General features: G+C 44.3%; 1 protein-coding gene across 1 annotated transcript in view; it reads right to left on the bottom strand.

Moving 5' to 3' along the window:
* Positions 1 to 12,661, bottom strand: part of PTPN12 (protein tyrosine phosphatase non-receptor type 12) — a 61,026-nt gene that overhangs the window by 18,599 nt on the left and 29,766 nt on the right. The window lies entirely within an intron of this gene.

Raw genomic sequence — 12,661 nt, 5'->3', positions numbered from 1 at the left:
CAGTGGGTACAGAAAGTGTTCAGACCCCTTTAAAATTTTTCACTCTTTCATTGCGGCCATTTGGTAAATTCCAAAATGTTCATTTTTTTCTCATTAATGTACATTCTGCACCCCATCTTGGCTGAAAAAAACAAAAAAAAGTGTAGAAATTTTTTCAGATTTTTAAAAAAATAAATACTGAAATATCACCTGGTCATAAGTATTCTTGACCTTTTGCTCAGACACTCACATGCTGTCTATTTCCTTGTGATCCTTCTTGAGATGGTTCTACTCCTTCATTGGAGCCCAGCTGTGTTTAATTAAACTGATAGGACTTGATTTGTAAAGGCACACACCTGTCTATATAAGAGCTCACAGCTCACAGTGCATGTCAGACCAAATGAGAATCATGAGGTCAAAGGAACTGGCCAAGGAGCTCAGACAGAATTGTGGCAAGGCACAGATCTGGCCAAGGTTACCAAAGAATTTCTGCAGTACTCAAGGTTCCTAAGAGCACAGTGGCCTCCATAATCCTTAAATGGAAGAATTTTAGCACCACCGGAAGTCTTCCTTGACCTGACCGTCCAGCCAAACTGAGCAATCATTGGAGAAGAGCCTTCGTGAGAGAGGTAAAGAAGAAACCCCAAGATCACTGTAGCTAAGCTTCACAGATGCAGTAGGGAGATGGGAGAAAGTTCCACAAAGTCAACTATCACTGCAGCCCTCCACGAGTAGGGCCTTTATGGCAGAGTGGCCCGACAAAAGCCTCTCCTCAGTGCAAGATGTATGAAAAGCCTGCATAGAGTTTTCTTTCAAAAAAAAAAAAAAAAAAAAAACACACATGAAGGACTCTCAGACTATGAGAAATAAGATTCTCTGATATGATGAGACGAATATAGAACATTTTGATGATACTTCTAAATGGTATATGTGGCGAAAACCAGGCACTGCTCATCACACCTGCCCAAAACAATCCCAACAGTGAAACGTGGTGGCAGCATCATGCTATGGGGGTGTTTTTCAGCTGCAGGGACAGGACAACTAGTTGCAATTGAAGGAAACATGAATGCTGCCAAGTACAGAGATATCCTGGATGAAAACCTCTTCCAGAGTGCTCTGGACCTCAGACTTGGCCGAAGGTTCACCTTCCAACAAGACAATGACCCTAAGCACACAGCTAAAATAACAAAGGAGTGGCTTCAAAACAACTCTGTGACCATTCTTGACTGGCCCATCCAGAGCCCTGACCTAAACCCAACTTATCTCTGGAGAGACCTGAAAATGGCTGTTCACCATCCAACCTGACAGAACTGGAGAGGATCTGCAAGGAAGAATGACAGAGGATCCCCAAATCCAGATGTGGAAAAACTTGTTGCATCATTCCCAAGACAACTCATGGCTGTACTAGCTCAAAAGGGTGCTTCTACTCAGTACTGAGCAAAGGGTCTGAATACTTACAACCATGTGATATTTCTTTTTTAATAAATTTGCATAAAAAAAAAAAAAATAATCAACATTTCTGTTTTTTTCAGTCAAGGTGGGGTGCAGAGTTTACATTACTGAGAAAAAGCCGGATTACTTACCGGTAATGCTCTTTTAATGAGTCCACGACAGCACCCACTTGGAGAGAGGGATCCGCCCATAGGAACAGGAAACCTACAGAGATAAAAGAGGGCGGTCCGCCTCTCCTTCTCAGTTGGATTTCAGAGTACCCGGAGGACCGCCAATTATTAGGCCATTATATTATTCTATATGCTCATTCTATTTCTACATCTAAGATGGTGTATGTATGTATGTATATATATATATATATATATAATGTTAACTTCTAGGGAGGGTTAGTGAACGGGTGCTGTCGTGGACTCATTAAAAGAGTATTACCGGTAAGTAATCCGGCTTTTTACTCTTCACCACGACAGCACCCACTTGGAGAGACTTTCAGAGACCTTGACCTGGGAGGGACCACCGTGCCGAGGACCGCTCTACCAAAGGTTAGGTCGGATGAGCATGATAACTCCAGTCTATAGTGGTTATAAAAGGTAGAGGGCGTTGACCAAGTAGCAGCCTTACATATAGACTCGATTGCGACATCTCCCCTCTCTGCCCAAGCCATTGCTCTGGTGGAGCGTGCCTTGATACCTTCCGGGGGATCTTCATTGCTCGCGGAGTATGCCAGGCTGATCGCATCTCTGATCCATCGTGACAGGGTACCCCTTGTGACCTCATATCCCTTCTTTTGGCCCTGGAAGGAAATAAATAGAGCCCTACTCTTCCTCCAGCTGCTAGATCTCTCGATGTATTGTAATACTGCTCTTCTAACATCTAGCGTATGAAATTTCTCTTCCTCTGGAGTAGAAGGGTTACTAAAAAATGAGGGGAGGTGGATTTCTTGTGATCTATGGAACTTCCCTGCTACCTTTGGTAAATATGAGGGGTCTGGTTTTAATATTAGCTGATCCTGGAATGTTAATAGGAAAGGGGGTTCTATCGATAGTGCTTGTATGTCGCTAACCCTTCTGGCTGAGGTTAGTGCAACTAGCAGTACTGTTTTGAGAGATAGGTGTTTAAGGGATATTGAGTCTAATGGTTCAAACGGAGCACGTGTAAGGGCCTCCAGCACCAAATTCAAGTCCCAAGGAGGGACCCTAGGTATGTGTACCGGTTCGCTCCGCTCACAGGCTGAGATAAATCTGGTAATCCATCTATTCCCTGCCACATTATAACTATAGAGGGCCCCTAGAGCCGACACCTGGACTTTTAGAGTGTTAACAGATAGTCCTAAATTTTTTCCCTTTTGTAGAAATTCTAGGATTGCTGTTATTGGAATTTCTCTGGAATCAGGGGCTGTGTGAAACTCTAGGAATTTTCTCCACACCCTGGTGTAAATTTTTGTTGTAGACAATTTCCGACTTTGTAGGAGAGTGTTGACTAGCCCTTCCGAAAAACCTCTTGCCCTCAACATTTCCCTTTCAAGTTCCAAGCCGTCAAGTGGAGATCGTCCACTTGAGGATGGAAGAATGGCCCCTGCGAGAGTAGCCTGGGGGTTGAAGGAAGCACCCAAGGGTCGGTCACTGACATTGCCCGCAGGCATGAAAACCACGGTCTCCTGGGCCAGAATGGTGCTATTAAGATTATTCGTGCCTTCTCTGCCCTGATCTTCCTTATCACCTGCGGTAGTAGTATGATTGGGGGGGGAAGGCATATGCCAGTTTGAACCGCCATGGGGCCTGGAGGGCATCCAGGATTTCTGGGCTGTCTGTCACATTCAGAGAGGCGAATCTTCGCACTTGTTTGTTTTTCCTGGTGGCGAAGAGATCTATCTGGGGAAGGCCCCATAGTGACACGATGTTTGTGAATATTTGCCGGCTCAGGCACCACTCTCCTTGCCGTAGTGTGTGGCGGCTTAGAAAATCCGCTTCCGCATTGTCTTCTCTTATGTGGAGGGCTGAGAGAGATGAAAAATGTTTTTCGGCTAAAGACAAGATCTTCCTTGCGGAAGACATTAATGCGACTGATCGAGTCCCGCCTTGCCTGTTCAGATATGCGACCACTGTGGTGTTGTCTGACAGGATTCTTACGTTCTCTCCTTGTAACTGTGGGAGAAAATGATATAATGCATGACCCACTGCTTTTAACTCTTTCAAGTTTGATGAATCGTGCTCTTCCCTTATATCCCATAAGCCTTGGGTGAAGGTGCTTCCCATGTGGGCTCCCCATCCTGTGGGGCTGGCGTCAGTAGTAATTATACGGGAGGGTGTTACTACCCATGGTACTCCTCCCGATAAGTTATTCTTGTCTAGCCACCATGTTAGGGAGGTTAGGACTATCTGAGATAAAGTGATTTTTTTACTTAAATTCCCCTGGTCCTGAATCTCCTCCAAGAGGATTTAATGCTGTAAATCTCTTGTATGGAATTGGGCCCACCGAACCGCCGGGATGCAGGAAGTAAGGGACCTCAGGAGGGACATTGCATCCCTTAACGACATGTGTGGTTCGTTTATCGCTAATCTGACCTTCGTTTTAATTGTTGTAATCTTTACCTGTGGTAGCAGACATTTTTGGCTTATGGAGTCTAGCTGAAGACCCAGGAAGGACTGAACTGATTGTGGTTCGATTCTGGATTTCTTGAAATTTATTACCCAACCAAGAGCCTGTAGGGATAAGATTGCATCAGCCACTCGTTCATTACATTGTTTAGTTGAGTTACCTATTATCAAAAAATCATCCAAATAGGGTACTATCAGCGTGTCCTTCTGGCGTAAGAAAGCCATCACTTCTAGCATCACCTTTGTAAAGACTCTTGGAGCGATGGAAAGGCCGAATGGCATGGCTCTGAACTGAAGGTGTTTTATGGTGCCCTTGAGGAAGACCGCCACTCTGAGGTATTTCTGAAATCTGTAATGGATGGGAAGATGATAATAGGCATCTTTCAGATCCAGGCCTGCCATCATACAATTGGGAAAAAGGAGCTTAATTGCGGATCTAATAGACTCCATCTTAAATTTATGATTTATTACTAAAGTATTCAGTTTCTTCAGGTTAATTATCGTCCTGAAGGAGCCATCGGGTTTAGGTATCAGAAAGAGAGGGGAGTAAAATCCTCTCCCTTCCTGTCCTTTTGGCACCTGGACCAAGACTTTTTTGTCCAGAAGACTGAAAATTTCAGTCTCTAAGGCCCGCTGTTGGACTGGGGAGTTAAGGGATGTTACGATGACTGAGTTACGGGGCACATGATGGAACTCTAATTTTAGTCCTTCTCTAATAATGCCCAGGACCCAAGGGCTGGTCGTGATTTTCTCCCATTCCTGAAGGAAAAATTTTAGTCTCCCTCCTACTGGAGGGACTGGTTCTTTAGCTCCGATCTCTGCGGAAGGAGGATCCCCTAAACATAGCACCTTTTCCTTTTCCTTCTTTCGTGGCCCAGCGGTTCTGATTCTCTGCTGTTCTTCCCCTACCAAATGGTCGTCTCCTGAACGCTCTCCTATAAAATGGGAGAGAGGGGTTAGGGAACCCTTTTTTCCTTTCTTTTGCTTTAGCAAGGATTTCGTCCAACGCTTTTCCAAACAAAAACTCACCCTCACAAGGTATGACACAGAGCTTTGCCTTGGATTGGGTGTCACTTCTCCAGCTTTTAAGCCATAGGCTTCATCTGTCGTTATTAAGCAAGCCTGCTGTTCTGGCTGCCATGCGTAGTGAATCGGCTGATGTGTCTGCTATGTATGCCGCTGCGCCACGAATCAGTGGTATGGCTGCTCGTAGCTTGTCTCTGGAGACTTTTTGTTCCACTTGTTGGTCTAGCTGATCAATCCAGACCAGCATAGAGCGAGCTGTGCACGTACTGGCTATTGCCGGCTTAAACGTGCCCGTGGCTGCCTCCCATGCTCTCTTTAGTGAGGCATCCGCTTTCCGGTCCAGTGGGTCTTTTAGAATCCCTGCGTCTTCTACTGGTAAAGCCGACTGCTTTGAGGCTGAGGCAACTGCCGCGTCGACCTTCGGGACCCTTAGACCACGTTAACAATTCCTAGTCGCTAAAGGGATACCTTCTTTTTGAAGCCGAGGGAAGATAACCTCTCTGATCCTGCTTCTCCCATTCCTTTTTCACTAAGGCCTTTATTGCCGGTATAACGGGAAAAACCCTCCTCCTCCTATCTGTCAATCCCGCAAACATAATCTCTTGGGTCGTTTGCGGCTCCTTAGTGTCTGTGCAACCCATGGTGTTTCTTACAGATTTCACCAAGTTGTCCATGTTCTCTAACGGAAAACATGAACGACCCTCCATATCAGAGGAAGAGGATGATGTAGACGTATTGGAGCTGTCAGAGACTACTGCTTCGTCTTCATCAGTATCTAAGTTAACTGCCGTTGGTTTGTTAGCCTTAGTTTTCTTAGATATGCCGCTAGACTGGGTTAGGGCCTGTAGTTCCTCCCTTATTATAGCCCTAATATCTGTGGCTGATGTTGAAGCCTGTTTTGTATTTTCAGAAATGCATTTTTTGCACAGCTTCTTTGTATATGAGTCCGGTAAAGGACGTGTACAGAGGGCACATTCCTTGTTTTTTGATTTTTCCTTCCTTTTAGCCTATGGTGGACATAGCAGAGGAGAGAGAGAGAGAGGGAGAGCGAGAGAGAGAGAGAGAGAGGTTCTTTAACAGCTTGATAGGCAGAGAGTCGTCCACTCACCCAGAGAAGCTGTAGGTACCGGTTCAGGAGGCTGAGAAGGGGTTCTTTTGGCATGACTTTTGTGGCTCCTATCCGAGGAGCCTCGCCGTTCCGCTGCCGCTGTATCACCTGCCTGGGGATGCGTGTCCTGTCTTGGGGAAGACATGTCTGCACGCTCTATCACTATCCCCCTCGGTTTTTTATGCCACCCTTCAATACCTGGTACCTCCCCCTCCAAGGTGCGCCTGCTTTCGGTGCATTCATTTAGCCTGCGCCCGGCCTGGAAACACCGTCCGGCGCCGCTATATTAAATCATGTCCCTTTTTTTTTTTCCTGGAGGGGGCGGGGAGTGCTCCTCTGCTGGTATCGCGTGGCTGTGAAAGACCGCGCATGTGCTGTACGCTGAGGAACCTCCGGTAACCCGGAAGTTCCTCCTTACCTCTTCCCAGCGCTGTACCTGCGTCCTCGCTGTTTCAGAACGCCAGAGATAGCTTCTCTATCTGGGCTCCGCACTCCCACACGGACCGGGATGGCTGCCTCCAAGATCCCGGTGACGTGTATCCATATAAGAAAACCCCCGGTCGGCTCCACCCGGTACCGGTGTTTTTTTGCGCTGCCACCGTCTCAGACGAGGGGGGAGCCGGATTCCAGCACTCCGACGCTGCTTCTGGACCGGAACCCCTGCCGTTCGCACGGACACTGCACAGGCGGTTCCTTGGCCCAGGTATGTCTTCTGTAGAGATCCTGTGGTTCCGATAGGAACAGGAAACCAACTGAGGAGGAGAGGCGGACCGCCCTCTTTTATCTCTGTAGGTTTCCTGTTCCTATGGGCAGATCCCTCTCTCCAAGTGGGTGCTGTCGTGGCGAAGAGTAAAAATATGAACTTTTTTGAATTTACCAAATAGCTGCAATGAAACAGTGAAAAATTTAAAGGGGTCTGAATACTTTCCATACTCACTGTATATATTTTACTTCCTTTTATTGTGCAATGTCTGTAGTCAGTATGTAACTTCAGAATCGTGACAGTGTACAGTGATATATATACATTTATTATGCTTGCTTATTATAGCCCCATCACATTCAACAGCACTTTACAGACATTAATCCCATATTTTTGACGTATGGGGAAAAACCAGAGTACGAAAGGGAAACCCACAAAACCACAGGGAGGACATGCTGACCATAGGTAGTTTCTTTCATCATATCAAAAGAACCTTGTAAATCATAGCAATAAAATATAGATTTCTATAGGAAGGTCTCCAAATCCTTTAAATACAGCTGATGATTAAAATATTTTTCTTTCCAATTAATCCTTCAACAAGCTGACATACATTTTAGTCACAGATCATTTGCGGGGTCTACCGAGCAAGCTCAGGAGCTCCATACTACTGAGTAGATGTCGCTCATAGCTGTTCACTTATCCATTCATGGTTATTAAATTGGGTGACCCCAAAAAAAGTGGGGCTCTCCTATAATTAATAGCCAAAGGTTAGGCGGACAGCTGCGGGCTGATAATTATAAGCTAGGAAGGGGCCATGGTTATTGTCCGCCTCCCAAATTAAAAACCTCAGCCCTGGTGCTTAGTGCTTCTCATTTGCCCTAGTGCTGTGGCAAGTGGGGAAATAGTATTGGGGTTAATGTCAGCTTTGTATTGGCAGCTGACATCAAGCCAAGATGTTAGTACGCCCCAATTATTAACCCCAGTCGAATTGTAAAAAAAAAAAAAGCCTGAATAAAATTTTTAACTTGAAATAAACATCCCCACATCCCCCTCCACAGTCTTTTAGCCATTTAATTCTAAAAAAAAAAAAAAAATTAAAAAAGCAAACCTATACCCACCTCTCCGACAAAAACATATCCCATTTGTCCCTTGACGAGTCTAGCTCTGCTACAGTTAGGTCCATATATCTTTGGTCAGAGACAACATTTTTCTAATTTTGGTTCTAGACATTACCACAAAGAATTTTAAACAAAACAATTCAGATGCAGTTGAAGTTCAGACTTTCAGCTTTCAATTGAGGGTATCCACATGAAAATTGAATGAAGGGTTTAGGAGTTTCAGCTCCTTAACACGTGCCACTCTGTTTTTAAAGGGACCAAAAGTAATTGGACAATTGACTCCAAGGCTATTTCATGGACAGGTGTGGGCAATCCCTTCGTTATATCATTCTCAATTAAGCAGATAAAAGGCCTGGAGTTGATGTGAGGTGTGGTGCTTGCATTTGGAAGGTTTTGCTGTGAAGGAAACAGCGGTCAAAGGAGCTCTCCATGCAGGTGAAACAAGCCATCCTTAATCTGCAAAAACACAAAAAACCCATTCGAGAAATTGCTACAACATTAGGAGTGGCAAAATCTACAGTTTGGTACATCCTGAGAAAGAAAGCAAGCACTGGTGAACTCATCAATGCAAAAAGACCTGGGCGCCCACGGAAGACCACTGTGGTGGATGATCACAGAATAGTCTCCATGGTGAAGAGAAACCCCTTCACAACAGCCAACCAAGTGAACAACACTCTCCAGGAGGTAGGCGTATCAATATCCAAATCTACCATAAAGAGAAGACTGCATGAAAGTAAATACAGAGGGTTCACTGCACGGTGCAAGCCACTCATAAGCATCAAGAATAAAAAGGCTAGACTGGACTTTGCTAAAAAAACATCTAAAAAAGCCTGCACAGTTTAGTAGAATAGAATCATAGAATCGTAGAGTTGGAAGGGACCTCCTGGGCCATCTGGTCCAACCCCCTGCTCAAAGCAGGATTCGCTAAATCATCCCAGTCAGATGTATGTCCAGCCTCTGTTTGAAGACTTCCATTGAAGGAGAACTCACCACTTCTCGTGGCAGCCTGTTCCACTCATTGATCACTCTGTCAAAAAGTTTTTTCTAATATCTAATCTGTGTCTCCTCACATTCAGTTTCATCCCATTGCTTCTAGTCTTTCCTTGTGCAAATGAGAATAAAGTTGATCCTTCTACAATGTGACAGCCCTTTAGATATTTGTAGACAGCTATTAAGTCTCCTCTCAGTCTTCTCTTTTGCAAACTAAACAATCCCAAATCCTGCAACCTTTCCTCATAAGACAGGGTTTGCAGACCGGTCACCATTCTGGTTGCTCTTTTCTGAACTTGCTCCAGTTTGTTGATGTCTTTTTTAAAATGTGGTGCCCAAAACTGAACACAATATTCCAGATGAGGTCTGACCAAAGAGGAGTAGAGGGAAATAATGACTTGACGTGATCTAGACTGTACTGTATGCTTCTGTTAATACATCCTAGAATTGCCTTTTTTGCTGCTGCATCACACTGTTGACTCATATTCAGTCTGTGATCTATTAGTATACCCAAGTCTTTTTCATATGTGCTGTTGCTTAGCCTGGAAGAACATTCTCTGGACAGATGAAACCAAGATCAACCTCTACCAGAATGATGGAAAAAGAAAAGTATGGCGAAGGCGTGGTACAGCTCATGATCCAAAGCATACCACATCATCTGTAAACACGGCGGAGGCAGTGTGATGGCTTGGGCATGCATGGCTACCAGTGGCACTGGGTCACTAGTGTTTATTGATGATGTGACACAGGACAGAAGCAGCCAAATGAATTCTGAGGTATTCAGAGCCATACTGTGTGCTCAGATCCAGCCAAATGCAGCCAAACTGATTGGTCGTCGTCTCATACTACAGATGGACAATGACCCAAAACATAAAGCCAAAGCAACCCAGGAGTTTATTAAAGCAAAAAGGGAATATTCTTGAATGGCCAAGTCAGTCACCTGATCTCAACCCAATTGAGCATGCATTTCACTTGTTAAAGACTAAACTTCAGACAGAAAGGCCTAAAAACAAACAGCAACTGAAAACCACCGCAGTGAAGGCCTGGCAGAGCATCAAAAAGGAGGAAACAGCATCTGGTGATGTCCTTGAGTTCAAGACTTCAGGTAGTCATTGCCAACAAAGGGTTTTCAACCAAGTACTAGAAATGAACATTTTATTTACAATTATTTAATCTGTCCAATTACTTTTGGTCCCTTTAAAAAAACAGGGTGGCACATGTTAAGGAGCTGAAACTCCTAAACCCTTCATCCAATTTTAATGTGGATACCCTCAAATGAAAGCTGAAAGTATGAACTTCAACTGCGTCTGAATTGTTTTGTTTAAAATTCATTGTAGTAATGTCTAGAACAAAAACTAGAAAAATTTTGTCTCTGTACTAATATATATGGACCTAACTGTATATCTCGATGTCATGCCATGCTGAACAATGGCATGGTGAAAGCGTTCAGTCTGGCATTCAGCAGAGACACTGAGCTGCGTGTGATAGCGCAGCATCAGTGTTTCGTGGTGACAAGAATAAGGTGAGCGGTGTTCATAGCCAATGAACTCCATTCACCTCACTGATGTAACAGCTAGGGCATGAGCGCTTTCTCACACTAGTGGTAACGTCCGTGAGGTGAATGGAGTTTATCAGCTCTGAACTCCGCTCACCTTATTTACATCACCGTGAGACACTGATGCTATGCTTTCACGTGCAGCTCAGTGTCTCTGCTGGTTGCCAGCCTAAATGCTCACATCATGCTAAAGCTCAGAAAGGCATTGAGATGTAGCAGAGCTAAACTATTCAAGGGATTATCTTCTTGTTGGATAGGTGAGGATGATGGTGGCTTATTATTTGTCTTTTACCGGGGAAACGGGCATCAGTTTATCTTCTCATCAGACAGGTAAGTTTAAGTTTGCTTTATCATTTTTAATTTTTACAATTATAAGAGTAAAAGAGAGGGGGGGCGTATATTTGAAATTTAGGCTGCGTTTCTTTTAAAATATATGACTATGGAGTTAGTAATGGGGGTGTCTTATAGACGCATCTCCATTATTAACCCCTGGGCTTGATGTCAGATGCCAATACAAAGCGGATATCAACTTCAATACTATTATTCCACTTGCCACGGCACCAGGTGAAGTTGGAAGAGCGGAGGCCAAGCCAGGAATCTTATGGCAGGGCCATTGGTAGGGTGGCTGAGAGCTGATGTTTTTAGTCTGGGAGGTGGTCAATATCTATGGCCCCTTCCTAGTATATTAATATCAGATAGCAGCTGTTTGCCTAGCCTTTGCTGGTTATCAATAAGGGGGCCTCATGTAGTTTTTTTTTTGTTTTTTTTTGGGGGGGGGAATTCTCCATTTTAATAACAAGGAAAGTCCATGTATACAGCTGTGAGCTAAAAAGCACCATGTTTATTACCCTATTCCCAGGCTATAAACATCAGCCACCAGTTGCTGTCCACTTTCCCTCAGCTGGTTATTAAAATTTCAAGGGACCCAACATCACTTCTTTAAGTTATTGAATTAACTAAATACATGAAAATTAAACTACACATGCACTGCACTAATTATATATGACACTGATATCTTTCTATCTATTCTATGTATACAGTGGGGAAAAAAAGTATTTAGTCAGTCAGCAATAGTGCAAGTTCCACCACTTAAAAAGATGAGAGGCGTCTGTAATTTACATCATAGGTAGACCTCAACTATGGGAGACAAACTGAGAAAAAAAAATCCAGAAAATCACATTGTCTGTTTTTTTTTCATTTTATTTGCATATTATGGTGGAAAATAAGTATTTGGTCAGAAACAAGCAATCAAGATTTCTGGCTCTCACAGACCTGTAACTTCTTCTTTAAGAGTCTCCTCTTTCCTCCACTCATTACCTGTAGTAATGGCACCTGTTTAAACTTGTTATCAGTATAAAAAGACACCTGTGCACACCCTCAAACAGTCTGACTCCAAACTCCACTATGGTGAAGACCAAAGAGCTGTCAAAGGACACCAGAAACAAAATTGTAGCCCTGCACCAGGCTGGGAAGACTGAATCTGCAATAGCCAACCAGCTTGGAGTGAAGAAATTAACTGTGGGAGCTATAAGTAGAAAATGGAAGACATACAAGAGAACTGATAATCTCCCTCGATCTGGTGCTCCACGCAAAATCCCACCCCGTGGGGTCAGAATGATCACAAGAACGGTGAGCAAAAATCCCAGAACCACGCGGGGGGACCTAGTGAATGAACTGCAGAGAGCTGGGACCAATGTAACAAGGCCTACCATAAGTAACACACTACGCCACCATGGACTCAGATCATGCAGTGCCAGACGTGTCCCACTGCTTAAGCCTGTACATGTCCGGGCCCGTCTGAAGTTTGCTAGAGAGCATTTGGATGATCCAGAGGAGTTTTGGGAGAATGTCCTATGGTCTGATGAAACCAAACTGGAACTGTTTGGTTGAAACACAACTTGTCGTGTTTGGAGGAAAAAGAATACTGAGTTGCATCCATCAAACACCATACCTACTGTAAAGCATGGTGGTGGAAACATCATGCTTTGGGGATGTTTCTCTGCAAAGGGGCCAGGACGACTGATCCGGGTACATGAAAGAATGAATGGGGCCATGTATCGTGAGATTTTGAGTGCAAACCTCCTTCCATCAGCAAGGGCATTGAAGATGAAACGTGGCTGGGTCTTTCAACATGACAAT

Source organism: Dendrobates tinctorius, unplaced genomic scaffold, assembly GCF_039654945.1.
Source record: "Dendrobates tinctorius isolate UK_male_01 unplaced genomic scaffold, ASM3965494v1 ptg000176l, whole genome shotgun sequence".
NCBI classification, from domain to species: Eukaryota; Metazoa; Chordata; class Amphibia; order Anura; family Dendrobatidae; genus Dendrobates; species Dendrobates tinctorius.
The sequence above is the reverse complement of the archived record's forward strand: the minus strand, read 5'-3'. Positions and strand labels throughout refer to the sequence as shown.